The sequence below is a fragment of the Helianthus annuus genome, chromosome 1, assembly GCF_002127325.2.
Source record: "Helianthus annuus cultivar XRQ/B chromosome 1, HanXRQr2.0-SUNRISE, whole genome shotgun sequence".
Taxonomy (NCBI): domain Eukaryota; kingdom Viridiplantae; phylum Streptophyta; class Magnoliopsida; order Asterales; family Asteraceae; genus Helianthus; species Helianthus annuus.
The window spans coordinates 116,614,898-116,631,487 of NC_035433.2; the positions used below are offsets into that span (position 1 = coordinate 116,614,898).

Consider the following 16,590-nt stretch of genomic DNA (forward strand, 5'->3'; position numbering starts at 1 on the left):
ATTTCACCAAATGGGTAGAGGCGAAACCACTCGCATCAACCACCTCGGCGGTCGTCAAGAGATTCATATGGGAACAAATCATATGCCGCTTTGGCCTGCCTCTCCGAATCATCACCGATAATGGAACTAACTTCGCAGCAGACGACCTCGAACGATGGTTCAAAGAATTACACATCGAACATACCTTCTCTTCGGTTGCACACCCACAAGGGAATGGTCAAGTAGAGGCAGTCAACAAAAGCATTGTCGATGGCATAAAGGCAAGGCTCGGCGAGAAACGAAGAGGCTGGATCGACGAACTACCCAGCATACTGTGGGCCCATAGAACAATGCCAAAAACAAGCAACGGTGAAACGCCGTTCAGTTTGGTCTATGGGTCTGAAGCCGTTATCCCAGCAGAAATCGGACTGCCATCTCCAAGGATGCTCTCCATGAATTTAATCAACAATGAAGAAGAAAGGAGGATCGACCTAGACCTCCTAGAAGAACGGAGAGAGATGGCAGCAATCAATGAGGCCAAATACAAAACGAAGCTGGAAAAATATTACAACTCCAGAGTCCGAGTTTGCACTTTTAACCCGGGAGACTATGTCCTAAGGGACAACGAAGCTTCCAACGCAGAAAAGCCCGGAAAACTGGCTCCCAAATGGGAAGGCCCGTACATAATCGATGCAGTGCTCGGCAAGGGAGCCTACAAACTACGCACCATCAACGACAAAGAGGTTCCACGAACCTGGAATGCCCAACAACTCCGAAAGTGCTACATGTAAAACAACCATGTAATCGTAAAGGGCGAATCGCCAACACATTTACTTAATATAAGAAGTGTTTGGCTACTTTTATTTCATGCAAATTTCTTGTCACAACTGCATTTATTACTTTGGGCGTACACGAAAACATCAATGGCTCGACCATAGGAAACGTTGTAGACCTCCAAGGCTCGTCACAACCAAGTGAACAGCTGGGTCAGAAACACAACCAAAGCCTACAAAACGCCAAAATATAACTTCGTGCCCACATAAACACGAAAATATCGATAGCAAGGTAACTAAACATTGTAATGCTCCCAAGGCTGAACACAGCTGAGCTCACACAATAACCTGCAACTCGATCACTTCGTATGTCACCTATAAGCGCACACATTTAAACGACAGCATAAAAACGTTGTAGTAACACAACATCACCTGTCAGCGCCATCATTCATTCGTGACACCTGATCAAAGTAATTAAACATGCACATATTATGACGGTAACAAAATTCGCATAACCATAAAAAAGCGATAAAACATTCACAAGAATATCAAGTACATACACCCACAGGTATGCAAAATTGAAATTGTCTTAAACAACCAACATTACAGGCCTATCCATGGCCATACACGGCGCACAGGCCGGAATCCATCGATCAAGTCTGACTGGTGCCAACACCTCCTGCTGCATCTCCATCTTCTCCCAAGGCTTTCTTCAACAAGGCAACCCCATCTGGTTTCCGAGACAACTTCTGTGCCGCCCGGACGACAGCAAAGTCAAGAGTTGAAAACGCCTTGCGCTTAGCAGCATAAGCACCATCACAATCTTCCTTATACAATGCAAAGTGATAATCTTTTTCCTTGTTGATAGCTGCAGCCTTGCCTTCAGCGTACCCAAACTTACGACCGCTATTATAACCCGCTTGGCCCAATTCAAACATGTACGTGGCAAGTTCAGGCGAATTTAGAATACCGTCAGCAAGCTCCATAAAACAAGGCAATCAAATAAAAAATCGCAAAAACAAAAGAACACGAAAGAGCAAAAGAAATTACCAGGGGTACACCACGAGAAAGCAACCATCTGGTGTCAGCAGATGTTTCCTCAGCAAGGAGTTCTGCTGCCTGGCTTTCAGCAGTCTTTTCAGCAAGAAGGCGCTGTGCAGCCTCACACTCAGCCACTTTCTGCTGGACGAGAACCTCCAACTTATCGATCCGATCAACATACTCTTTCTCTTTTTTCTCGGATGCAACTCGAGCCTGCTGAGCCTCTTCAGCAAGATCTGCTTTTTCACCAGATAACCGCACGATCGCATCACGCTAAGATTGCATCTCAACATTCGTGCGCGCAGATGCGGTTTCCCAATCCTTCTGTTTCTGATCATTCAACAGTTTTTGCTCTTCAAGCTTCTTTTCCGCATCAGCGACCCTCCACTGCAGGCCTTTCTTCTCCGCATTAAATTTTTCCTTCTCTTCAGCAAACAACTTCTTCGACTCCTCAAACTCAAGAGTCTCTTCCCCCATTGACCGCCACTCGCGAAGAATTTCCTGAGAAGTAGCAAAGAAATTAACTCCGGCACGAACGTGATCGTCCAACAGGGCAAAACGATTGCGGTTCTTCTGAAACATCCTCTCAGCAGGAGGAAGGGACATAGCAAAAAACTCGTGGCAATTGTTGACATCATTCATCCTGGAGCCCTGGGTAAGGTTCCAGCGCGGGGCATGAGGCAAGTCATCACAAGCTGGATTACCCCAAGAATCAGCAGGGTCATGTTCAAGATGCGGGCTGCGCACCACGCCAGAAGTAGCCCCACCTCCACCAGAAGGACGTTTGGTAGAAATGGTTTGTTGTGGAGTAGTCTCACTAGACTCCATCTCCACTTCAACACCCTTACCTTTATCACCTCCACCATCACCTCCACCATCACCTCCAGCATCAGCACCTCCTTCAACCACTCCCTCAGTAAACCCTTCACCACCCCTTGTGCTCACATCAACATCATCACGAGGAGGGGTCAAACCAACTGTCCTCGATGGGGGAGAAGCAGGTGACGTAATTTGAGAAATATCCACCATACGAGGTTTCTTGCCAAACTTGGACGCTGTCATGAAACAGAAATTAAAAACAACTCGAAGAAAACGAAAAGACAACAGGCAATTAAAGGCCAATTACCATTAGGAGGGGCAGATGCAGCATAAAGCTCCTCCAACAGATTCCCACGACCCCCGCTAAAAACACCAAGGTCAATCTCAGATTCAGAAGGTGCTGGGGGGCTTCCTTGTGAAGTTTTGCTTTTTTAGCAGCAAGAAGAGCAGCGGACTGCTCATCAAGCTTGCGCTTTTGATCCTCGAGAGCTTTTTTCCTCATGTGTTCAGTCAAGGTAGCACTGTCATCAGGATCCGATCCTCGACCTCCCTCACCAGCCCCTAGGCCAGACAACGTGTCAGAAACTACCACATAATCTAGACAAGGAAGAGTAGAGGGTCGCTTACGAGAAGAACCAGCAGCTTTACCCTCAGGCTTCCCCTCTCTCCTTCCAGACCTATCAGTCCTCGCCTTTTTCCTTAACTCCAACTGAGCAGAAGGGTCAACAGACACCTCTACATCATCATCATCACCGACAACCTCGTGCACGGGCTCAGCAACATCACCATGCGCGGTACCTGCACGCGCGCAATGAGAGGTTAGATCTTCAAAGTTTTGGTCAGAACTTCCACTCGAAAGGACAATGACTTCCTCTCGACCCGAGTCGACAGAGTCATCCCAAGCATCTTCACCTAAAACTTCGTTAGCATATCTACTCAAGCTATCATCGGTTGGATGCAAAAAACGACCCTGGATCTGGTCTAACACGTCGGGTTCCCTTCAGCTTGGATAGCTTCAACTATGGCACCCGCCGCTTTAGGGTCCAAGGCATTCAACAAGCTGTAGCCAACTGCAAATTGGCAACAAAATAAGAAAACATAATAAACATAAAGGAAAATAATTCAGCGGTAACTTATGAAAGAAACATACATTTGCCCCGATAACTGTATACAGGTTGACCCAATGGATTCTTGGGCACCCACAACAAACTCATCCCAGCACCAACCAAGGCCATCTCATCCAGTTGAGAAATAGCAGTCGCCTTCTGGGTTATCCTCTTAAACCAATCCTGAGCACCATAATCCTCCATAACGTCTACCCTTGGAATCCCTTGGTTCGCCTGCCGATAAGGCATGTCTATCGGAATCACACCGCGGCGGATATAGAAAAATTTTTGTTTCCAGTCATGAAGACTCTTCAAAGGCACAGAGCACACCGGAGCAACACCTGATCGTGCTTGAAACGAATAGAAACCATTGGCGTAGGTAACACTATAAAATACGTTAAACATCTCAAAAGTAGGCTCAATACGATAAGCCCTACAGACGTATTCAAAATGGGTAATGCGTGGAAACCCAATCGCATTAATTTGTGAAATATGAAGCCCATACCCCCTCAACACAGAAGCGGTGAACTTTGTAATAGGTATTCTGAAACTACCTTCCCGGAAAAACGCAGCATATAATTACGGCCCAGAGGAGCGTCCAAGGCAGTAGAACCAACAGGAGGATACTGGGCTCCCCACTCGGGACAGAAACCCATACCCCCAACCAGATTATTGAACTCCTCCTCCTTCCAACTAATGACCGCCTGGTCAGGACCAGGAGGGGCCCTCCCCTTGTATTTTCTTTTCCGACTGGTAGGGTTCTTCTCAGACATGGTGTAAGCACCAAGAAGTGGGAGATAAGAACTCAAGAAAATTATTGAAGAACGGAGAATAAGGGAAGAAGATAGATGGAAAACATACTTGAAATTTGAAAATGTAAAGAAGATAGATAGTGTTTTCAGTATCCGGAGTTTGTTGGGTGGCGACGACGGTGGGTTGTGAGAGTACTGAATGTATGATTGCTGAAGGTTTTCAGTATCCGGAGTTTGTTGGTCACATATTCGTGTGTTGCAGTTTGAAAAGATGACCGAACAGAGATCATAGCCAACCTAAATCCACTAATTCATGCGTCCTGTAAAAGTTTTCCCAGCTCGCTGCCGATGTATGCCGTGTGGGTTGCGCTAGAACCCTGCCGATGTTCGTCTGTTAACTACCGGATGGAGTACTTTCGTGAACCTAAAAAAGCTTGTTGCTAGTGATTCCATCGTGTTCATGCGAGCAGATAACGGTGAACTCTACATCGGAATTAGACATGCTAAAAGAGCGGGAATCGGTGTGCCCAACTCCACATCAGGCTGGAGTTCTTCCTTCTTTCGGGAAACCATATTGTACCAAACTGAACCTTACAATATCAATATTGATATGCACTAATTTTTATGTTTTTTTTTCTCTGATGATTGATCGTATCATAAAAGTTATATTAGAAAAAAATATATGTTGAAAATCAATTAGAGTAACAAAATAATAAAATAATAAATACTTTGAAAAAACTTTTTTAAATTACTGTTCATCGACAGATTCTATTAATATGTATAATGATTACAGTAAGATTAGTACCATCTATAGAGAGATTGAAGCAGCCCAAGCGGTCCCCAGCAAGTGAATCGGTCCCACCACACTGGAGAACTATCACACCTGGTTGATAAGTTTCTAACAACTTTCGAAATAATCTACAAAATATGAAAAAAAAAAAAATGAAATCCAGCAGCGCACTATCGATATACTGAACTCAATTGCCCCAGCCAACGGTCGTTCTTTTTATAAACATCAATCTAATCTACTCTTAAATTTACATCATTGTCCACAGCAGATTTCAAACTCCTGACCTCATAAGTGACATCATTTTCACATCTTGGTAACGCAAGACCAAAGGCCCTTTGGTCACATACTATTCTTCTGTGAATCTAGTACGGCTGTACCATTGTTCAACTTGGACATAACGCCACACACTACATTCCCTCAAACCACCACCAACCACAAAATTGATATTCATGATCATCATTGACATCACCACACCTTACCATTGTTCATATCGCCACACGGGTAACCATAGTGGGCAAAATCATAACTCAAGAGCTCAGTGGTTATAAGTGGTGGACTGTATTATGTTATCAAATAAATTGTTGACACTGATTTCTAACAAATATTTTGACAGATTGATGAAAAGCTTGTGACGAGATATTATGCTAAGTCGCTAAGATATATACTAGTGAAGGAGCCTAGGCTGCCAATTGAGATAAACTCAAGTGCCTTAAGCAAAATTGGTGACAACTCCTTTCCACACGTTTAACTTTTTGGTGAACAACCGTTCGACTAATCAACCAATAACTAGGCTATAGTTGGCGAAAAACTGAATTAACCAACCAATAATAACCAATGGAAACTGAACAGTTTGCAAAGCAACAAACCGACGACTTCACCTATTTTGAACAGGCTCATGCTCTATGTTAAACATATAGTGATGCCGTGGTTTAACAAGATGCAAACAAATAATTGATTGCTGAAAGCTGATATCAAAATATCAAACCACAAATGTTAGCAACATGTCTGTTACCAAGTAATTATTAAAGATTTATAAAAACAGAAACTTGAAACAACATGAGGGTCTAAATATGAATATAAATTTCGAAAGTAGAAAACCGTTCATGCGCCTTCAAATTAGACGCTTCATGATTCGTATTCTCATTCCTTCTTTCCAATCCCATGAGACATGTTATAGATTCCTCGTCCCTGTACAAATGTGTAAATCAAAAGTTACTTACAAATGAATAAATGTGGGCCGATGTTTGTTTTTTAAGCATAAAATCTCTTAAATCATTTATATTCAATAAGTAAATTATTCTTGAGATGATATACTTCGTGTGATGATATCTTGCACGCTGCTTGTTTAATGAAAACTTTAAAACTATGGGCATAAATTGTTTCAGAGTCAACCCAGCCCGTGTGTTTCGTGACCTTACCCTCCGACCCGCCCGTTTTGGCAGCTCTAGGTTTAACAAAAAAATTTATAAAATTCACACAACATTTATAAAAAAAAAACCTACAACTTCATTAAAATTTTAAAAATTACATAATCCTAAAAATTACATAATTTCAAAAAATTACAAAATAACAAACCTAGAGCGTTAGGAAAATTTCAAAAAGGGCGATCTTGTCGAACGTCTTTCGCTCTTTGCCTCGAAACTCTATGTTTGCCACCGCCACCCATCCTCGTGGCTTAACTCGCCGCTCGGAACGGCTTCGTAGTAAGCCTTGAAACGATCGAGCGTGGGCCGTAGCTCGCGCCATTTGTGTTGGCACGCGTTGAGGTTGTGGCGGTCGTTACCGACGTTATGTCGGTAGGTTGCGAATGCTTCCGGCCAATATTTTGTTTGGCCCGGTGGCCGCCCCTTCATAGCGTCAACGACGCTTGTGACGAGAGCCAATTCTTCCTCGTGAGTCCAAGATGCCATGTTCTTCGTGGGATGGGGGGACCAGTGGGTTAGCGGATTCGAGAGAAGTGGGTAGCCGGTGGGGTAACGGGTTCGTGGGATGGGGGGACCGGTGGGTTGGGGGTTACATTTTATAGGGGTTGTTGGGAGACCCGGGTGGCGGTTTGGTTTTCCCCCAAACCGTTTGAATTTAAAATTCAAAATTTGAAAAGGCCGCTATGACATGGCGGCGTGAGTGAATGGGAGGCAACCAGCTAGCATGTCCATACCGCCCCACGCTCGGCTTGAAACCCAAGCCCCAAGGGCCACGCCCCAACCCAAGCCCACCCGGGGTGGTGGCTTGGGCGTTTTCCCCCAACCCAAGCCCCAAGCCCCATACCCCATAGCCTTACGGTGTGAAACAACGATGAAACGACGTCGGAGAGGGATAAGATGCGATTGATGGCGTTGGCTGTGAAGAAACGACGTCGGAGAGGACGATATTTGTGGTGGAACAAAGGTGTACAAACTGCTTAATTTCAATAATTGGTTCGGTTAACTAGTATTAATTTGACTTTTTTTACTTTAATTGGTTATTACTTTAAGTTGTTATTTTTTAAACATGTTCGGTTATTTACTTTAACCGGTTCGGTTAATAACCTGTATTTTTGCTTCTTTTTTTTTGTTTTTTTATTGGTTAACCAGTCTATCAGTTAAAAACTGGTTAATAGCCATTTACTATACTAAATATTTATAAATGATTACTAACCTACGGTTGAAGATAACAATTAACCATTTATTCCTCGAGCGGTTATTAACCGGTTACGGTTTTAGTTAATAACCGTTACAGTTAACTAACCGGTTATTTTGTGCACCTCTAATGTGGATATTGATACTAATTTAAGAGGTTTTTGTTGTTGTTTTAATGAACACTAGTTTTGTCCGCGTCGCGTTTTGTGGCGAAATAGAGCAAATGATACTGTAAAACAGACGTTATTTGAAAATGTAGCATTTTTCTTTAGAAAGCCAAACCGTCAGAATCGATTTAGTTACGTATTTAAATTTTTAGAAAAAAAAATTAACCAACATATGTTATTAAATAAACATCAAATTAATTGATGAAGAAAATATGTTTTGAAAAAAAATATTAAAAAAATAAATAAATTTGATTTTAGAAAAGAAAAATAACGTTAAAGCTAAAAGAAAATATAATTATAATTATTATAATATTAAAATAATAAAATATTAAAAAGATATATATTATTTTAAATTTTAAATCACTATTCATGATCACTCGTAAACAATATATATAATATAATATAATATAATAGTAACTGTTATTTTTTTAAATAATTCGGAAACAAAATATAAGAAAAACAACTACAAACAGCTAGTACATAAAAGGATAAAAGTTACAATTTATGATCTTAATATGCTATACAAATTACATGTCAATGCATGCATTCAGTTGCAATACCTCTTCTATGTGTTATGTGCATATCACCATAAAAACAAAAATAAACTTAAATTCGATTTAACTAAGTATTCAACTTTAAATAGCATTTATCTGAATTGCCATTAGATTGATAACATTAGAGAGGTACCACAAAAAAGCATACCCTATATTCTAAAACATACATTAAAAGCCCTTTTACATAAGTTAATATTTTCTAACAAAACAAAAAGAACAAAAAACACTTCTATCAACCATATTGAAGAGGTATGGTCCCAATTCCCTGCCTACATGGTAGGGATCACACCACTTTTGAGCATACAAGGCGTCCACATCAGCGTAGCAATCCAGAAGCTTCTAGAAGCTTCTGGAAGACTCGTAGCTGGCACCAAAGATGCTCCATCCGACATAAAGGACAACACGTGTAACCATACGCAGAACGCCACATAGGCCTGCGACAAATCAGGGAGCAGGGTTGACGACGCCAGTACGAGGTATCCAGCGTGGACAAATGTAACGACGCCACGTGTACCACTACACCTGCCGTGACAGAGCAGACTAAGAGGATATTCCCCTTGGTCGGACAGCTGGCACGCGCCCACAGCTGGCACAGCTGCTCCTTCATTCTTCACCCTCCGACTATAAATAGGACCCTTCATCATTCAGGTTCAGGATCTTTACTCTCCATACCCTCTCTATACACACACTGTTTATTTCTCTCAGAACAGTACTTATTCTCACGCCGGAGCCTGGTTAAGAGGGAAACCCCCCTTCTCCCCCTCTTAACGAGACTAACGGTGTTTACTGTTTTGCAGATCTCCAGCCATTGTTACGAGCAAGAAGAGAGGTTGAACCCCACAGACGAAATAACCCCATCGATAAACCCTGTGTTAATCGGTGTTTCATCATTGGCGCCATCCGCTTTTTGCAAAACCAATTTCATCTCTTTTCTCTACCGAAAAAACACTCGTCAAAATGGCTGAACAAACTCCCTCACACCCAGTCGACGGAGAAGTTTCTTCCTTTGAACTCGTTTCGGACACAGCACACGTCCAAAGGGGTCAAAGGAACGAAACCATCCAAGAGGGACAACTGAACAATGATTTTCCTTCTATCTTTGGGAGTGTGTCCAGGGTCGTTAACCAAACCACAGCTGGACCCACTTTCCAAACACCACCAGCAAGGATCATCACTCAAACCACAAATGGAGCCACCTTCCAAACTCCGACCGGGGTGTTGCAACAGACACCACCACCAGTGCTGACACCAAGCCATGGAGCTGGCCCCTCAGCTCCATCGGAACAAGCACAACTCAATTACTCTGCACTTTTGGGGCTACCCGAAGGAAAAACTCTGGCTTCCTGGTATGCCGAACAGATGGCATCCATAAACCTCGTTTATACGCAACTCAGCGCACAGCAAGCTCTACTCCAGGCACAAGCTAACCAGTCAGCATTCGTAACTCCACCACTAGGGGTGTAAACAAGCCCAGAGGCTCGAGAGCTACTCGTGATCGGCTCGGTTAAAAGCTCGAACGAGCCGAGCCTTAACGAGCCCGAGCCCGAGCTCGAGCCTGAAATAGAGCTCGTTTTGTTATCGAGCCCGAGCTCGAGCCTGAAATACAAAGCTTGTTTAGGCTCGCGAGCCTAAACGAGCCCAAACAAAATTTTAATTTTTTTATATATAAAATATTAATAATGATTATAACATTGATGAGTCGAGCTCGAGCCGAGCTTTGGCTTGTTTAAGCGATGTTGAAGTGAGCTCGAGCCGAGCTTTTAGCTCGTTTAAGGTTGTTCTCAAAATAGTTCGAGCCGAGTCGAGCCGAGCTCGAGCTCTGGGTTTTACTCGCGAGCCGAGCTCGAGCTTAAAGAAGTAGGCTCGAACCGAGCCGAGCTCGAGCTCGAGCTTCATAAAAACCTAACGAGCCGAGCTCGAGCCTGGTCGAGCTCGGACTCGGCTCGTTTACACCCCTATCCACCACCAAGGTCTCTGAGTACACATACAACTCAGCAGACTAACACGTGGACATATCAACCTCATGACCAAGAACCATACAAAAAAAAGAGTTAAATGCCATTTTAGTCCCCGTGGTTTGGGCCATTTTGCCAGTTTAGTCCAAAGGTTTCATTTTTAACCTGTGGGTCCAAAAAGGTTTCACAGTTGCCATTTTAGTCCACTTGGTTAACTTCATCCATTTTTTCTGTTAACGAGAAGGCCAATTTGGTCATTTTGTATGTAATTCTGTTAACTAAAAGGGCAATTCAGCCATATAAAATGACCGAATTGGCCTTCTCGTTAACAAAAAATATGGATGAAGTTAACCCAGTGGACTAAAACGGCAACTGTGAAACATTTTTAGACCCACATGTTAAAAATGAAACCTTTGAACTAAACTGGCAAAATGGCCCAAACCACAGGAACTAAAATCACATTTAACTCAAAAAAAAACTAACATAAATTTCCATCTTCTTGTGAAGATCATAGGAAAGCACCAAATGATGAGTCATACATAACCGATGCGGCTTCATTGGATGATTCGGTCCAAAGTAAACATTACCAACATCCCCTGCAACATGATAGATTATGAAAGACTGAATGATATAGAGATCATAAAAACCCTAGAAACCTAAGCCGGGACGTATGCTCATACCAATAAACCCTAAAAATAATAATATATTCTAATACAAAAGTCCATTACTCCAAATCATTTCTGAATTTCAAAAACCATTTGTTAACAAAATAATTACATAATTTATTATACTAACAATAAATATAATCTACTTCATTCATTTTTCCTATTAAAACATACAACTAAATTAAGACTACACAAGGTACTTGTAGGGTTCGAGATTATTACACAAACACAACTAAATTAAGCTACAATAGACATATAAATATAGAATAACTGAACTAGGATGTTATGAAACGGTAATTGTGTGTGAAAGTGGAAGCGGAGAGAGTACCGTCGTAGAAGTATGAAATTCTGTCTTTTGACCGCATGTTAGAAACGGAAATTTTTAGATAAAAAGGAGTGAGATCTGAGTAGCGGAGGTTAGAACCGCCATTGATGAGGGTTTTTCATAGCTGTTGAGAGCGAGCTCGGTTCCTGTGTGAAAATGGCGGATGTCAAGTTGTTTGGGTTTGAGAGGAAGTTGAGTATTTTTTGGTGTGTTCAACTTTTGGTCCCTTTAATTTCACTTGTTTGTAACTTTTAGGTTATAAATTAAGATAGTTATTATTATTAGGATGGATTAATCATTCTTATTCATTTAAACTTATGGGCTATTTGTTTACCTCTTAATGAGGCTTTTAATGGTTCAGACCTTTTACTGGTTCAACATTTAATGGTTCAGACTGTTTGTTTCACGAGCAGATGTCTGAATGGTTGAGACATTTGCCTCTGAATGGTTAAAATTTATACAGAGTCTGAATGGTTAAGACCTCTAATCTGAATTGGTCAGACATTTATACAGGCTCTTAATGGTTCAGACCTCTTAATGGTTCAGACCTCTTACTGGTTCAGCACTTAACCATTCAGATGTTGCCAAACAGCCCCTTATTTATCCACTTAGGGATTGAGAGACTTGGATGTTTTAACGGAGAGCCAAGTTTTATCTCCACTTGTGTCATTTTGGTGGATTAGACAATGATGGATAGAGTCTAGCCTTTTTTAGAGGTGTCATGTTTTATCATAAGCCCATCTGGGTTTTCTCCCCACCGTGTGTTACGTCAGAGAGTGTTCAACTCTTGTGGTGGCACAACTTCTGTCAAGTGACAATCGGCGGTATGGTTTCTTAGGGGAACGCCCAAGCCAAACTCTGAAGCCATCGTGAGTCCGGCTAAGACAACATAATTTAGCCAGAGTGAGGCAATGATGCTCTCTAATTTTGGGAGTGCGGTGGCTTAACACAATAAATTCGACGGTACAAAAAAATTATTGATTTATTGTGATTTAAATATAAGTTTTGAGAGTGTTTATTATTTTAGATATATAAAAAATGAGAGTTAATTAGATGGTGGATGTGGTAAGCTTAAATAAAGGTCGGTCTTAATGTCTTATAGGTCCTTTTATAAGTTAGGGGATTTTTATGTAAGTTATAAAGTTCTTTTAATACATTTATTTGTGTAATTACTTAATTTTTTTATTTTTTAATTTCACGACTATTATTTAACAAAATACGTTTTAAATATACAAATAAATACATATTTCTTTAACAACTTGTTTTTTATAAAGATCGTTTTTAAAAACATTTGTTTTTTTAACCTGTTAAAACCGTCTATCATTTGTAAAATCGTTTCTTTTTAACTGTTTGTTTTTAAAATCATTCTTTTTTAAGTTATTCGCTTTTTATTAAAGAAAAGGATTGAAGAATTCATTTTTTAAACTTTTTTTTAACAATTCATTTTTTAAGATGTTCATTTTTAAAACCGTTTATTTTTAAACCGTTCCTTTTAGAACCATTTATGTAAAGTGTTACTTTTATTTTTGAAGCATTATTTGAATCATTTATCCTTTTTAAAATCCTCTATTTTTTAGACTGTTTGTTTGTTTGTTTGAAATTCGTTCATTTTTTAAACCTTTTGTTTATTAAAATCATTTGCTTTTTAAAACCTTATATTTTTAACATAATTTTTTAATACCGGCCTTATGGTAATCTATAATCAATTCCAGCGAGATTCCCAAATTCTGTAACTTTCGGTGCTTAGGACTTCGCCTATAAAGTTACTTTTTCATTTTAATCTTTGGCCTCCCAAGCAGAGGAGAGATGAAGTAAAAGAGAGATGGTGTTGAGGTTCCTGTAGTGGTTGGAGAGGAGGACGTGTAGAAGGTCTGATATATATGTTTCATGAAAGGAGTATCATTTATAGTGTAAAAGTATATATATATGCTACTAAGACTTTAATTTCTACTTTTTATCTTTGTAAAAATTATGTTACCAGTATCTTTTATGGTGTAAAAGTATATATATGCTACTAAGACTTTAATTTCTACTTTTTATCTTTGTATAAAGTTACTTTTTCATTTTAATCTTTGGCCTCCCAAGCAGAGGAGAGATGAAGTAAAAGAGAGAGATGGTGTTGAGGTTCCCGTAGTGGTCGAAGAGAAGAGGACGTGTAGAAGGTCTGATATATATGTCTCATGAAAGGAGTATCTTTTATAGTGTAAAAGTATATATATATGCTACTAAGACTTTAATTTCTACTTTTTATCTTTGTAAAAATTATGTTACCAGTTTTTCGTTATACCATTATGTAATTTGTATGTAGTATGTATGTCACCATATTCAATCCAGAAATGGATCATAGATTTGTATGCATAGGCTTTTAGATAAGAAGCTAGCACTAAATAATTAACATTTTATTATGTGAGAATTGTTTATCATTGTTAATGCCAACTTCCTATAATAAGTTTCATAATTGACCCATAATCCCATATATGATATAGATTAAATAATTTATAGGGTTTTTTTTAATGGTCTTTGGGTTATTCGGGTAAGCTAGAATTCAAGCAACAAGATTTGATTAACAAACTAAAAGATGGGTATTCGGTTTCGGGTATTGATGATAATTGGGTCCGGGTTCCTTGGAATCTTTCTTTTCAGGAAAGATTTGATTACCAAATTGAAGATGGGTATTCAGGTTCGGGTATATATAATATTTGGGTTCGGGCTCCTAGAGTTCCTTCTCACTTGGTTCAGGTAGTGTTGGGTCAAGTTTGGTAATCGGGTTTCGGTTAAAAAAGGTAAAAAACCGAAGTGCCTTTATATCTTCGGGATTATAGTAGGAAGCAATTTCAATCTATTTCTTCATAAGTGGTCTGACTTAACCGGTACCGTATCGCACATGGGTACACCCGCCTGTAAAGAAAAGGAGGGAGGAGCCCGATGAGAAAAAAATTGTTATTTTACGGAAAAAGCCTTAAAAATCGTCTCCACAATGATTAAAATCCTGGTTCCGCCGTTAGTACCGCATAGTAGCATGGTGTAGACACACAAATTTAATTTGTTTATTCAAATAGTGGTGCACAAAAAACCCGAACCCGGACCTGGACCCGGAAAAAAACCCGGAACCGGGTATTATAAAAACCGGGTTTTCTATACCTGAACCCGACCCTACCCATAGGGTAGGGACCGGGTATGCATATTTGATCTAAAACCCGAACCCGGAACCGGGTTTTTTTATACCCAGTTTATACCCGAAACCCGGTTTTTATAATATCCGAAACCCGGTTTTTATAATACCCGAAACCCGGTTTTTATAATACCCGAACCCGGTTTTTATAATACCCGCAACCCGGTTTTTATACCCGAATATATAGCTGACATGCGAAGTAGGAATGGCAAGAGGTTATCATTCACTAGCTTGGACAGGTGGTCAAGAAGCTATGATTATTGCCATTGATGGCTATCTCTTGCTTTTCAATGTAGAAAAAATGTAGAGACTGTCGTTGCCATTTATTATGCAAAATATGGTCAATTAAGTTCACAAGTTCATCAAGCTTATGAAAATGCGGGTTCTTCTAGTGGTAGTTCAACAAGCCGTAATAGAAATTTAAAAATTTGTTTGTTTAATACTTTGCGAAGTGACAATTCTAAACGAGCTCGTGGTAACACCCCAAGTAGCGAGTTCGGGAGATATATTGCATCGGATTTTTTTTAGCATTCGTCACTTCCGAAGAAGAATTTGATAATTTCGACATTTTGGCTTGGTGGAAAGAAAAGGAACCCCAATTTCCGGTTCTAGCCGCAATGGCCCGTGATCTACTAAGTGTCCAAGCTTCCACGGTAGCTTCGGAGTCCGCCTTTTCTTTTAGTGGTCGAGTCATTTCATTAAGGAGGACGAAGCTTAGTCCCGAGTCGGTTGAAATGTGTATTTGCTTGAAGGACTATTTGGATGCGGCGGAGCGGATTCAACATGTGGAGTCACTTGAAGATGAAAATGGCGTTGAAACGGATATACACGAGGAAGAGGTCGAAATGGGAATGTCAAGCCCACTAGAAGAAGACTAAACGAAGACGATCAAAAAACAAAGATGACCAAAAAGTATGCACTTTGATGTAATCTTGTTTAATTATTAGGTTTCAAGCATTAAGACTTCTAGTTCTTATGATTTAACAAAATGAGTAAATTACAAGTTTTGTCCTTTATGTTTGTATCAAATTGCAGGCGGTGTCCTTTACCTTTAAAATTGATGAGTTTTGTACTTTATGTTACAAAATCTTGCACGTTACGTCCTTTAAAAAAATATATATCTTAAAAAATATTATATATTAACTCTATCTCTCTCTCTCTAAAAACCCTCTTTCTCTCTCTATGCACCAGTTCCACCAACTCCTTGTTGCTCAGATCCGATGACCTTCAAGCACCAGAATCTCTCTAGTCTATACACATCTTTCCGGCGATTTACTCTTACACCCAACCTAAAATCCTAATCTTTCTAGTGATCGACTCTTACACCACACCTAAAGTCCGCTAGCGAGGAGACTAGCATGTAAAAATGGGAGGGACAATGTCATCCAAAACTGATCATGAAAAACAATGTTAATGCTTAGAAAGACTTGAATCGAATCATTATAACTCATTTACAAAACAAAATGAAGATGACAAAAACAACACAGATGCAACCCTCTATGTATATGCTGCACATTTCCAACTTTTATAGGGATATTAAAAATACCATTTGGGTCTGGCTTCTTCTTTTTGTTCAGTTAAATCTCCGTATTGATACCCTTCTCCTCCAAACTTCTCCATCGGAAGTGGTGGCCAAACAAAGATCTCAACTGCCTTTGGAACATTAACATCTAATGAAATCATTGTGGCCTCTGGTATGAAATCTGCATCGGGTTCTTTGAGGGCCTATCCATCATCGACCCAATTGACAGACCAAATTACCCTCCTACACCACACCTAAAATTCGCCGTCGATCGCAGACACCTCCACCATCAACCGCCGCACCTGTTTAGATCTGAAAACCCTAGTTCAGTTTAAAAACCCCAGTGCTCAAG

General features: G+C 40.3%; 1 long non-coding RNA gene across 1 annotated transcript; it reads right to left on the reverse strand.

Moving 5' to 3' along the window:
• Positions 1-6,188: 6,188 nt before the first annotated feature.
• On the reverse strand, positions 6,189-11,759 carry LOC118479478. The gene is made up of 3 exons (XR_004859659.1): positions 11,548-11,759; positions 11,094-11,150; positions 6,189-6,448 (listed from the first exon to the last, which is right to left on the reverse strand). It is a non-coding gene; the product is annotated as an uncharacterized LOC118479478 (long non-coding RNA).
• Between the last annotated feature and the right edge of the window lie 4,831 nt (positions 11,760-16,590).